The sequence below is a fragment of the Lygodium microphyllum genome, chromosome 7 (genome assembly GCF_053477565.2).
Source record: "Lygodium microphyllum isolate KBCC chromosome 7, Lygodium_microphyllum_v1.1.10, whole genome shotgun sequence".
Lineage (NCBI taxonomy): Eukaryota > Viridiplantae > Streptophyta > Polypodiopsida > Schizaeales > Lygodiaceae > Lygodium > Lygodium microphyllum.
In genome coordinates, this window is record NC_141141.1 from 166,041,556 (window position 1) to 166,054,043 (window position 12,488).

Below are 12,488 nucleotides of genomic sequence, written 5' to 3' on the forward strand. Positions count from 1 at the left end.
CTCACTTTATGTGAGAAAAACAGAGAAAGGTATTATGCTACTTGTCATTTATGTTGATGATTTGATTATGACAGGTGACAGTGATGAAGATATCCTTCATGTGAAAATGCTATTGAAGCAGAAGTTTGAGATGAAGGATTTGGAAGAGCTGCGTTATTTCTTGGGCATTGAGGTGATTAGATCACCAAGTGGGATACAGCTCTTGCAGAGGCAGTATGGATTGGACATGCTGTCCAAATATGGGATGACAGGCTGTAAGCCTATTTCAGTTCCTTTGGAGCAGAATGTGAAGCTAAGCGCAGATGCAGGTGAGCTTCTGGAAGACCCTACTATGTACAGACGCATAGTAGGAAGCTTGATTTATATGACTATTACCAGGCCAGATTTGAGCTATGCTGTTGGATTGGTAAGTCAGTTTATGCAGGCTCCAAGGAAACCGCATTTGGATGCAGCTAGACGCATACTCAGGTATGTGAAGTCCACATTGCAGTATGGACTATTTTATGAGACTGGGGTTCAGATACAGTTGCATGGATACACTGATGCTGATTGGGCTGGTAGTATTTCTGATAGACGATCTACCAGTGGATATGTGTTCTTTTTTGGGAGTGCTGCAGTCACTTGGAGCAGCAAGAAACAGCCTACAGTTGCCTTGTCGAGCACAGAGGCTGAGTACAGGGGTGCAGCAATGGCTGCATGTGAGGTAGCTTGGTTGCATAAGCTACTTTATGATATGCATCAGTCTACAGATGGACCAGTTGTCATTTATTGTGACAACATGAGTAGTATACACTTGGCAAATAACCCAGTCTATCATGCTAGAACAAAGCACATTGAGGTGCATTATCACTATGTGCGAGAGAGGGTTTTACTAGGTCTTATTGATCTAGTTTATGTCAGCACAGAGGATCAGGTAGCTGACATATTCACGAAGGCATTGGGCGCAGAGAAGCTGCGCAAGTTTAGAGACCTGCTTGGTGTGCAGGAATTGGGATTGAGCTCGAGGGGGAGTGTTGAATTATCGAGCTCCACTCGTGATACGCCAGGGTGACCGTTGTGCATTTATGTCACCGACGTGTCAGTTGCAGATGCGGTTGGTACACCGCCCATGAATAATAGCTACATGATAGCTATCCTTATCTACTCTAGTTCGTGGCTCAGTTAGTATGCCACCTTAGTTAGTTGAGTTTGGTTTGAGACCCATATAGAGGGTTCTTCTATTTCTTTGTACGAGAGTTCTTTTGGCTTACACAACTAAGAAGAGGAAAACTGTTTTCAGCCTCCACCCTTGTGTGTCTTCCCCCATTGTGCAAGCAAGAAAGCTTCAAGCGAGACTCCTTCCTTCTCTCCCACAATCTTGACACCACTTACAATACCCAGCCACATATTTAAGTCGTCTGCAAAGGATTCATCTCCCCAATCATTTAGAATTTCCATTCAGAGTCCTCGTGGTAACCACTTTCGGCATCTCAAGGGAGACTCTCAACACATGCTCTTGGGGACGCCAAGCGCCCCTACTATCAATCGAGTAACAACCAGAGAGATAGAGAGCGCCACGTCTAGCATGGATTCTGACTTAGAGGCGTTCAATCATAATCCTACACATGGTAGCTTCGCGCCACTGGCTTTTCAACCAAGCGTAATGACCAATTATATGAATCAACGGTTCCTCTCGTACTAAGTTGAATTACTATTGCGGCACTGCTCATCAGTAGGGTAAAACTAACCTGTCTCATGACGGTCTAAACCCAGCTCACGTTCCCTATTGGTGGGTGAACAATCCAACACTTGGCAAATTCTGCTTCACAATGATAGGAAGAGCCGACATCGAAGGATCAAAAAGCAACGTCACTATGAACGCTTGGTTGCCACAAGCCAGTTATCCCTGTAGTAACTTTTCTAACGCCTCTAGCTTCAAATTTCGAAACACTAAAGGATCGATAGGCCATGCTTTCACAATTTGTATTCATACTGAAAATCAAAATCAAATGAGCTTTTACCCTTTTGTTCCACACGAGATTTCGGTTCTCGTTGAGCTCATCCTAGGATACCTACGTTATCTTTTAACAAATGTGCCACCCCAACCAAACTCCCCACCTAACAATGTCTTCCGCGTGGATCGGCACATGAGTGTGCCTTAAGACTAGAAGGAGGGGCCGAGCAGAGCCTCCACCTCACAGAGTAAGTAAAATAACGTTAAAAGTAGTTGCATTTCACTTACGCCAAAGGCTCCCACTTATTCTACACCTCTCAAGTCATTTCACAAAGTCAAGCTCAAGAGGGTCTTCTTTCCCCGCTGATTCTTCCAAGTCCGTTCCCTTGGCTATGGTTTTGCTAGATAGTAGATAGGAATAGTGAGAATCTCATTAATCCATTCATTCGTGTCACTAATTAGATGATGAGGCATTTGGCTACCTAAAGAGAGTCATAGTTACTCCCGCCATTTACTAGTGCTTGGTTGAATTTCTTCACTTTGACATTCAGAGCACTGGGCAAAAATCACATTGCGTCAACATCCGCAGGGACCATCACAATGCTTTGTTTTAATTAAAAAGTAGGATTCTCCTTGTCCATACCAGTTCTGAGACGGCTGTTCACCACCTAGGGAGGGCCGCCCCGCGAGGGACGACGTTCTGTCCCCGTCACCCGATCGGCACACAGAGGTCCGCCCTCGCCCATTGGGGCAACTCGGGCAGACCTTCGACAGCCTCCGAGGTCAAGAAGTAGACCCCTAGACCCAAAGCCAATCCTTTCCGAAGTTACGGATCCGTTTTGCCAACTTCCCTTACCTACATTGTTCTATCGACGAGAGGCTATTCACCTTGGAGACCTGATGCGGTTATGAGTACGACCGGGCGTGATCGGCATTCCCTCCTCCAGATTATCACAGGCCGTCGGGGCCGCACCAGACACTGCGAGACGTGTGGTGCTTTATCAGCCGCTGGACCCTATCTCGGGGTGATCCGATTTCAGGGTGGGCGGGCTGTTAAAAAGAAAAGAGAACTCTTTCCGGGGCCCCTACTGGTGTCTCCGGATTCGATCACGTTGCCCTCCACCGCCATGTCCCGGTTTAGAAATATTAACCCGATTCCCTTTCGATGAGCGGTGCACATTGCGCCCTTGACACAGGACTGCCCCATCTCTTAGGATCAACTAACCCATGTCCAATTGCTGTTCACATGGTACCTTTCTCCACTTCGGTCTTCCAAGTTCTCATTTGAATATTTGCTACTACCACCAAGATCTGCACTGGGGCCCGTTTCACTCGTTCTTGCGCTGAGAGCTGCGCCACGACCCCCACGCCCTCTTACTCATCGGGGCCTCACACTCGCCCCGATGGTCGGGTACAGGTCGCGCGCTTCAGCGCCATCCATTTTCGGGGCTAGTTGATTCGGCAGATGAGTTGTTACACACTCCTTAGCGGATTTTGACTTCCATGACAACCATCCTGCTGTCTTAATCAATCAACACCCTTTGTGGGATCTAGGTTAGTGCGCAGTTCGGCACCATAACCTGGCTTTTGGTTCATCCCGCATCGCTAGTTCTGCTTACTAAAAATGGCCCACTTGGAGCTCGCATTCTGCGTCGGGGTTCAATCGAGCAACCCTGGTTGCTTACCTATTTAAAGTTTAAGAATAGGTCGAGGGTTTTTCAGCCCCGATGCCTCTAATCATTCGCTTTACTTGATAAAACTGCAAGGAGCTCCAGCTATCCTGAGGGAAACTTTAGAGGGAACCAGCTACTAGATGGTTTGATTATTCTTTCGCCCCTATACCCAAGTCTGACGAACGATTTGCACGTGAGTATCACTACAAGCCTCCACCATAGTTTCCTCTGGCTTCGCCCTGCTCAGGCATAGTTCACCATCTTTCGGGTCCCAGTAGGTATGCTCCCACTCAAACCTTTCACAGAAGATCATGGTCGGTCAATGGTGCACCCCGTGAAGGGGATCCTACCTGTCAGGTTCCTTGCACCTCCATGGGTTTGCCACCCACCGGCTCGTGTACATGTTAGACTCCTTGGTCCATGTTTCAAGACGGGTCGAATGGAAAGCCCAAAGCGCCAGCGTCCCGAGCGTGCAGGTGCAAAGCCTGCCACAAGTGGCGCACGCTTCGTTCCTTGATCGACGCGACGGCATCGGCAAGCCATCTAAAGCCCGCTCTTGTCCCGCCGCACCGGCCCATGCTGACCAGCGCCCTGCATCGAGCGGCGGACCAATTCGCACCATTCCGCATCCAATCGGGGCGCACCCGCGGCCTCCATTCGCTTCCCTCCCAACAATTTCAAGCACTTTTTAACTCTCTTTTCAAAGTCCTTTTCATCTTTCCCTCACGGTACTTTTGCTATTGGTCTTTTTCCCATATTTAGCCTTGGATGGAATTTACCACGCACTTAGGGCTGCATTCCCAAACAGCCCAACTCATTGACGGCGCCTCGTAGAGCGACAGGGTCCGAGCTCGACGGGGCTCTCACCCTCTCTAACGCTCCTTTCCAGGGGGACTTGGGCTCGGTCCGCCGTAGAAGACGTCTCTCCAGACTACAATTCGCACGAAAAAGCTATGCAATTTCCAAGTTGGGTACTTTCGGGTTCGCTCGCAGCTACTAGGGAAATCCTAGTTAGTTTCTTTTTCTCCACTTAGTGATATGCTTAAACTCAGCGGGCAGCCTTGCTTGATTTAAGGTCCGAGTTCCATTTCTGGTCGCCGAGGGCAAGCCCCAGTTCCAAGGAGCGCGATCCGACATGTGCACCCTAGAAGAGGCACCTGCAAATAGCCACCACCTTGACGAGGAGACGAACCACCCTTGCGGAGCAACGTCACCACATGGTGCTGCCAATTCCACCCTTCCCCGAAGAAGGGGAGAGGGTGTAGGGGAGTTAGGGACGCTGAAGCAGGCATGCCCTTGGATGAGCCACGGGTGCAAGTTGCGTTCAAAGACTCAATAATTTGCGAAATTTTGCAATTCACACTACGTATCGCATTTCGCTGCGTTCATCATTGCAAGAGCCAAAATATCCGTTTTGCTGAGAGTCATTGCGTGCGGGTAAACTCTATCCCCATCACGATGAAATTTCAAAAGTTTATCCAGACCTCTCGGCCCAGGTGGTAAACTCGTTGAATTCATCAGTGTAGCGCGCGTGCGGCCTAGAACATCTAAGGGCATCACAGACATGTTATTGCCTCAAACTTCCATGGCCTAGACGACCATAGTCCCTCTAAGAAGTTGGCCACGAAGAGGATCCTTCGTGTAACTAGTTAGCAAGCTGAGGTCTCGTTCGTTAACGGAATTAACCAGAAAAATCACTCCACCAACTAAGAACGGCCATGCACCACCACCCATAGAATCAAGAAAGAGCTCTCAATCTGTCAATCCTTACTACGTCTGGACCTAGTAAGTTTCCCCATGTTGATTCAAATTAAGCCGCAGGCTCCACTCTTGGTGGTGCCCTTCTCTCAATTCCTTTAAGTTTCAGCCTTGCGACCACACTCCCCCCGGAACCCAAAAACTTTGATTTCTCATAAGATGCTGGCGAAGTCATCAAAATAACATCTGCCAATCCCTAGTCGGCATCGTTTATGGTTGAGACTAGGATGGTATCTGATCATCTTCGAGTCCCCCAACTTTCGTTCTTAATTAATGAAAACATCCTTGGCAAATGCTTTCACAGTAGTTCGTCTTTCATAAATCCAAGAATTTCACCTCTGACAATGAAATACGAATGCCCCCAACAATCCCTATTAATCATTACTCTTGTCCCAAAGACCAATACAATAAGACCAGAGTCGTATCGTGTTATTCCATGCTAATGTATTCAGAGCATAGGCTTGCTTTGAGCACTCTATTTTTTTCAAAGTAACATCACCGAATCCACATCCAAGCCAATTAAGTCCAGGAGCGCGTCTCCGACAGAAAGGGCGGGGCGATCAGTGCACACCAAAGGAGGCGGACCGCATGCCCCACCCCGAGATCCAACTATGAGCTTTTTAACTGCAACAACTTAAATCTACGGTATTGGAGCTGGAAATACCACGGCTCCTGGCACCAGACTTGCCCTCCAATGGATTCTCGTTAAGGGATTTAGATTGTACTCATTCCAATTACTAGACTTGTAAAAGCCCAGTATTGTTATTTATTGTCACTACCTCCTCGTGTCGGGATTGGGTAATTTGCGTGCATGCTGCCTTCCTTGGATGTGGTAGCCGTTTCTCAGGCTCCCTCTTCAGAATCGAACCCTAATTCTCCATCACCACCATGGTAGGCCTCTATCCTCCCATGGAAAGTTGATAGGGCAGAAATTTGAATGAAGCATCGCCGGCGCTGAGGCTGTGCGATTCGGGAAGTTATCATGATTCACCGCATTATCGGGAAAGCCCTTTATCTAATAAATGTGTCCCTTCCAGAAGTTGGGAGTTGGTGCACGTATTAGCTCTAGAATTACTACGATTATCCGAGTAGCAAGGTACCATCAAAGAAACTATAACTGATTTAATGAGCCATTCGCAATTTCACAGTACAAGAGAGTTTATACTTACACATGCATGGCTTAATCTTTGAGACAAGCATATAACTACTTTCAGGATCAACTGGGTAGCTATCTTTTGTCACACGAGCAGCACCGCTGTTGCTGCCCCTTCTAACTCCACATCAAGTGTGGCTGCAGAGCAAAAAGGCACGACCTCATCACCAATGTGTTGTTCTTGATGTAAAGAGAAAGAGGGGAGGAGCACAAAGGCTCGAGAGTTTATGGGGAGAAAAAGAAAACGACAAATGGGGATGGGACGAGGGCATGCTTTCATCTCCCACCGTGGACAAAGCCGCACACGAGCACATGCATCGGCCATCGCCACCACCACCCACGAGGCATGCTCCGCGTTGTCTTGTCTACCACATTCCGAGCTCGTGTTGAGTCGAAAGACGATGGAGACGCTCATCCATTCCACCCTTTTGCGTCAACAAGAGCCCATCATGAGGTGTACTCAACCCCACCGGGAACAAGCCCCGCCGATGAAGAAGCACCTCGATCACATCGTTCCATCGGTTTCGGTCCATCCTTATCGATACAAGCCGCACAATATTCACGACGAGATTCGCTGTTAGCATTGAGAACCATGGAGCTCGAACACAATCTCGTCACCAAGGAGACACATGTTCAAGGCACCGCTCTTCGCTCCTCACCGCCGTTGTGGGCTCATGTTGACCGCCACGACGCGATGTCCTCGGAAGGATCACCACAAGTCGCTTGAGCCTAACCGTTTGGCGAGGGGTACATGGCATTTGCTCAGGAGGCACTCCTCGCGCAACAAGACGGATGTTGGAGGGGGGGAGGGCGTGTCGCGTCGTGACATGGTGTGTGTTGTGGAAGGGGGGGTCGAGGAGGGGCCGATTTTTTTTCGGGGGGGCGGGGGGGAGGGGGGGGGGAAAGACCCGTCGTGATGGGTGTGTATGTGTGTTGAGGGGAGGGGGATGTCATGCTATGTTGGGGAGGGGGCGCGGCACGTTGCGTCGTGTCATGGGAGGGGGGGCGAGGGAGGGGGGGATGTCATGTTATATTGGGGATGGGGAGGGGGGCGCGTTGCGTCGTGTCGTGTCATGGGGGGGGGGGGGGGGGGGGGGGGGGGCGGGGGCAATGTCCTGTTATGTTGGGGAGGGGGAGGGGGGCACGTCGCGTCGTGTCGTATCATAGGGTTTAGGGTTTAGGGGCAATGTCATGTTATGTTGGGGAGGGGGAGGGGGGCGCGGCACGTCGCGTCGTGTCATTGGGGGAGGGGGGGGGGGGGGGAGGGAGAGGGGGAGGGAACGATGTCATGTTATGTTGGGGAGGGGGAGGGGGGCGCATCGCGTCGTGTCGCGTCCTGTCATGGGGAGGGGGGGGATGTCATGTTATGTTGGGGAGGGGGAGGGGGAGGGGGGCGCGTTGCGTCGTGTCGTGTCATGGGGGGAGGAATGTCATGTTATGTTGGGGAGGGGAAGGGGGGTGCGGCACGTTGTGTCGTGTCATTGGGGAGGGGTCCCATCGTGTCGTGCCATGCTCTGTTTGGAAGGGGGTCATGTTATGTCATGGCACTCAATCCCCTCCCACCATGACATGGCACCAACCAAACCCCCCCCCCCCCCCCCGAACCAAAAAAAAAAAACCACTCCCCCGAAGTCTCCCCCCCCCCCAAAAAAACCCTGCTCCAACCAAGTCCCCCCCTTCCCCCCACGACATGGAAACCCCCTGAAAAAACCTAGCTCCATCCATCCCACCCCACCTCACCTTAAAAAACCCCGCTCAACCCACCTCACCCCCCCCACGATATGGCACACCCTCATTCCCCCCCACCTCTCAAAAAACCCCCAACCCTTCCCCACCTCACCTCATCCCACCCCACCCCACCTCGCCTCACCCCCCACGACATGGCGCACCTTCCCCCCTTAAGAAAACCCCGCTCCACCTAAGCCCCCGTCCCCCCCCCCCACGACATGGCACAACCCCACCCCACCTCACCTCCCCACGACACGGCACACCCTCATCCCCCTCCCCCAACCTCTCAAAAAACCCCCCACCTCACCTCAACTCAAAAAACTCCCGCTCAACGCACCCCGCCTCACCCCCCCCCCCCAAAAAAAAAACCCACTCCACTCCACTCCACCTGACCCTCCCCCCCTCCCCACCTCACCTCACCTCACACCATCCCACCCCACCTCACCTCACCCCCCCACGACATGGTGCACCTTCCCCCCCTAAGAAAACTGCGCTCCACCCAACCCCCCGCACTCCCCCCCAAGTCATGGCACAACCCCCCCTCCCTAAAAAAAAAACCCACTCCATCCATCCCACCCCACCTCACCTCAAAAAACCTCGCTCAACCCACCTCACCCCCCACGACACATCACACCCTCATCCCCCCCCCCTCCCCACCCCACCCCACCTCACCTCACCTCACCTCAAAAAACCCTGCTCAACCCACCACACCTCACCCCCCCAAAAAACTTCACTCCACCCTAAACCCCCCCCTCCCACCTCACCTCACCCCCCCACGACATGGTGCACCTTCCCCCTAAGAAAACCTCGCTCTACCCAACCCCCCCGCCCTCCCCCCCCCCAAAACACCTCACACCACCCCACCCCACCCCACCCCACCTCACCTCACCCCCCACGACATGGTGCACCTTCCCCCTTAAACCCCGCTCCACCCAACCCCCTGCCCCCCAAAAAAAAAACCCCCACTCTACCCAAGTCCATCCTCCCAAAAAAAAAAAAAAACCCCCACTCCACCCAAGTCCGTTCCCCCCACCCCTCCCCCCCCAAAAAAAAAAGCCACTCCACCCAAGGCCCCCTCCCCCCCCAAGACATGGAAACCCCATGAACCCCCCCCAGGCATGGCACAAAACCCCCCCCCCCCCAATGCCATGGCAAGAAAAATCTATATCTTCATACCTCGCTCGTGAAAGCATATCAGCTACTGGGTTGTCTTTACCTACTATGTGCCTGAACTCAGGGTTCATGGATTTTATGTACCCAAACCACCTAAGCATGGCAATATCTGGAGTAGAGCAACTCATGATCATACCTAGAAGAGGCAAACAATCTATTTCAACCACCACAGTAGCTCCAATAAAGTGCTATCTCTATCATTCTTGAGAGCCGTAACAACTCCCAAGATCTCTCTTTTAATTTGTGGATACCTTCGTTGTCGCTCATTTAGGACTTTCGCCCCAAACTGAATAGCATACCTATTCCCATCTGCATCATCTTGGCCAATATCCCATCCAATGCCAATAGGATTAGTATCAACAGTAAGCATAATAGGTCTTCCACACTCATAATTTGCCTTTCGAAGAGTCGGAGTGACTCTCAATAATTTCTTCAATTTCTGCATGCCTTTAGTATGTTTCATCTCCCAAGAAAAACATTGTCCTTTTCTCAAGAGTTGATAAAGATCATCTACAATATGAGCAAAGTGAGGAATCCAAATAAGATAAAATGCAAAATCTCCAAGAAACCTGCGAACCTCCGAAATAAAGGAGCAAGTCTCCACAATCTTTTCTATGGCATCAATCTTCATAGGAGAAGGCTTCTTGCCATAATATCCACACATATGACCAACAATCAGAACTTCTCTGGCACCAAAAATAGACTTCAACCGTGACAAGGTCAAATTCACTTCTTCCAGTCTACAAAGAATCTTCTCAACATCTTGAATATGTGAAGTCACAAAGAATTTGCACCATGGCCATCTAAAGAATCATCTTTACCTTCTTCCATACAACCCTTGATAGGTAAGTCATCAATGAAAGGCATAGTAAGCTCATAGATAAAATCTCGTAGAACCTTGTTCATCCCATTCATCATATGAGCAACCAAATTAGTAGCTCCTTGTGGAATCATACACATTCGGACAAGGCCTAAAGGTGTCTTCATCATAGTCAAATCTCTGCTTTCAAGGGCAAGCTGCAACTAATTATATCCCAAATAAAGATCACCAAGAGAATAGATAGCAGGTCCAGCAAAAGCCTTAGAAAACTCATCCACAATAGGCCCTGCACCAACATTTTGAATAGTGACCTTATTTACTGGCTGTAGGTCCTGTATGAATCTGAGTGTCCCATTCTTTTTAGGAATTGTGAACCACCTGTTGGAATATGGAGCTGAAGATGGCCCTAGAATTCCCATCCTGATCCACTCATTCAAGAGCTCTATCAGTTTTGGCAAGTGAGCCCTCGGTACAAGAATTGGCCGTAGATTCCAAGGAACATGCGGAATGGTAAAAATAACCATAGGCGTCACAACCCTAGGATCAACACATCCAATCTCATGTGAAAAGAAAGCAAAAAAAAATTCATGTTTGCATAGCATCTCTTCAAAACATCTTACCTCTCCAAGAAGTAGGAAATCTTCAGTCCCAATCTTCATCTCTTTCAATGTCTTAGCTGAAAACTTATGTCCAATACTTGAAGCATCTCGCAAAGGAGGTTTCTTAGCAGCTCTTCTAATCATCTCATCACTGTCCAAAGGTAGTGCTCCTGCAAACTGGTTGAACCTTCTTGCCAATTGTCTTATATTTTGTCTGAACTCAGGCTTCATTGCTACAACCTGCAGATTTCACCTCATGATGAGAAAACCCTCGAAAGCACAAATTTTGCTGTGTACAAACAGCAACACCCAAATCTTTTTGCTGAATTATGTCGGCAAGGAATACTTTTTGCTAAGAATCCTCAGCACCTAAATTCTTTTAAAGCATGAAATCAGCAATCTCACAATACATCACCAGAGAATGAACGTGTAAGACATATGACATCTCTTGATTATTAGCATTTAGCAAAACCAAAAGTTCTTCCATGGTATCTGAGCATGAAAGGCCATCATAGTGACCATCTATCCGATCTTCTTCCTGCAAAACACCTACAATCATTAATTCTTTTTCTTTTCTTTTTACATACTACATAGCAGCTCTATGCATATAAAAAATATGCTGAAAACACAAAGTACTTTCAATGGATACACCATAAACACATGAGGAAAAACTGTTGATGCCAAGAGGCGAGAGCTTCCCCTGACTTGTACCACCATCGTCTCGCAAGACAGTGGTATCTAGCAAAAAACTGGCTCTCCTACTGGAAGAGGGGAACCCCTCAAGGAATCTTTATTCTGTTGATGACTAATACAAATAGTCATGAACTGAACAGCTCTCTTCCCATCCTTGCTTTGGATCCATGCATAGGCAACAAGAGTTTTGTATAAAGAAATGATAGGACTCACCCACATCTCCAATGGAAATCTTCAAATTTAGGCAAGCAGCATATAAATCCCCTGCAGTGTTGTTGGCCGCACGCATGCGCCAACCATGATCAACATCAAACTGGCCATCTACCAGTATCATATAAACCTTGCACAATTACATTAATCTCGGAACCATGATCCAAAAGTGCAACGCAAGGAGTTTCAGTTTCACCAAGCTTAACAATAGTTTCTGTAGTCGCACGAGCCCAAAGACTTCGAGAAAAATGGCTTCGGGACACCAATCTAGGTGCATCGTTGCTCTCATCATACTGCACAGGCTGAAGTAAAGGATGAAGAGATTTCTTAGACTGCATAAATAGAAATCCATCTGTAGATTCCTCGATGATCTCTTCTTGAGAATCAACCTCCTCAATCTCTAATCCATAGAGAATAGCCTCGGCAACAACTAAAGCCTCTCGATGGATCATATCTTGCAATAGTTCTTGAATAATTTGGCGCTTTCTTTTTATGATGTCAATAATAACATCATGGAACTCTCTTTTGGCAATACCCAAAACTTCTCCAAGTATAAATTCAAGTACCTTTTTCAAGTTTGTGGAAATCTCGATATCGGATAGCAGCTTGAATCCAAATTGCTTTTTCGGCTTCGAATCCTTTAACTTTGAGCCCTTTTGGTCTTCTTGCATCTTTGGCTTTTGCACATCAGCTATGCTTTGCTCCAGTCTTGAAGAAGAAGGCTGAAGAACTGGCTCACTCTTCCTAG

At 48.8% G+C, this 12,488-nt stretch overlaps 1 non-coding gene and 1 pseudogene across 1 annotated transcript; both read right to left on the reverse strand.

Moving 5' to 3' along the window:
- Positions 1 to 1,308: 1,308 nt before the first annotated feature.
- LOC148034215 (25S ribosomal RNA) lies at positions 1,309 to 4,685 on the reverse strand. The gene has a single exon (XR_015691501.1). It is a non-coding gene; the product is annotated as a 25S ribosomal RNA (ribosomal RNA).
- An 808-nt stretch (positions 4,686 to 5,493) lies between these two features.
- LOC148034216 (18S ribosomal RNA) lies at positions 5,494 to 6,588 on the reverse strand (annotated as a pseudogene).
- Between the last annotated feature and the right edge of the window lie 5,900 nt (positions 6,589 to 12,488).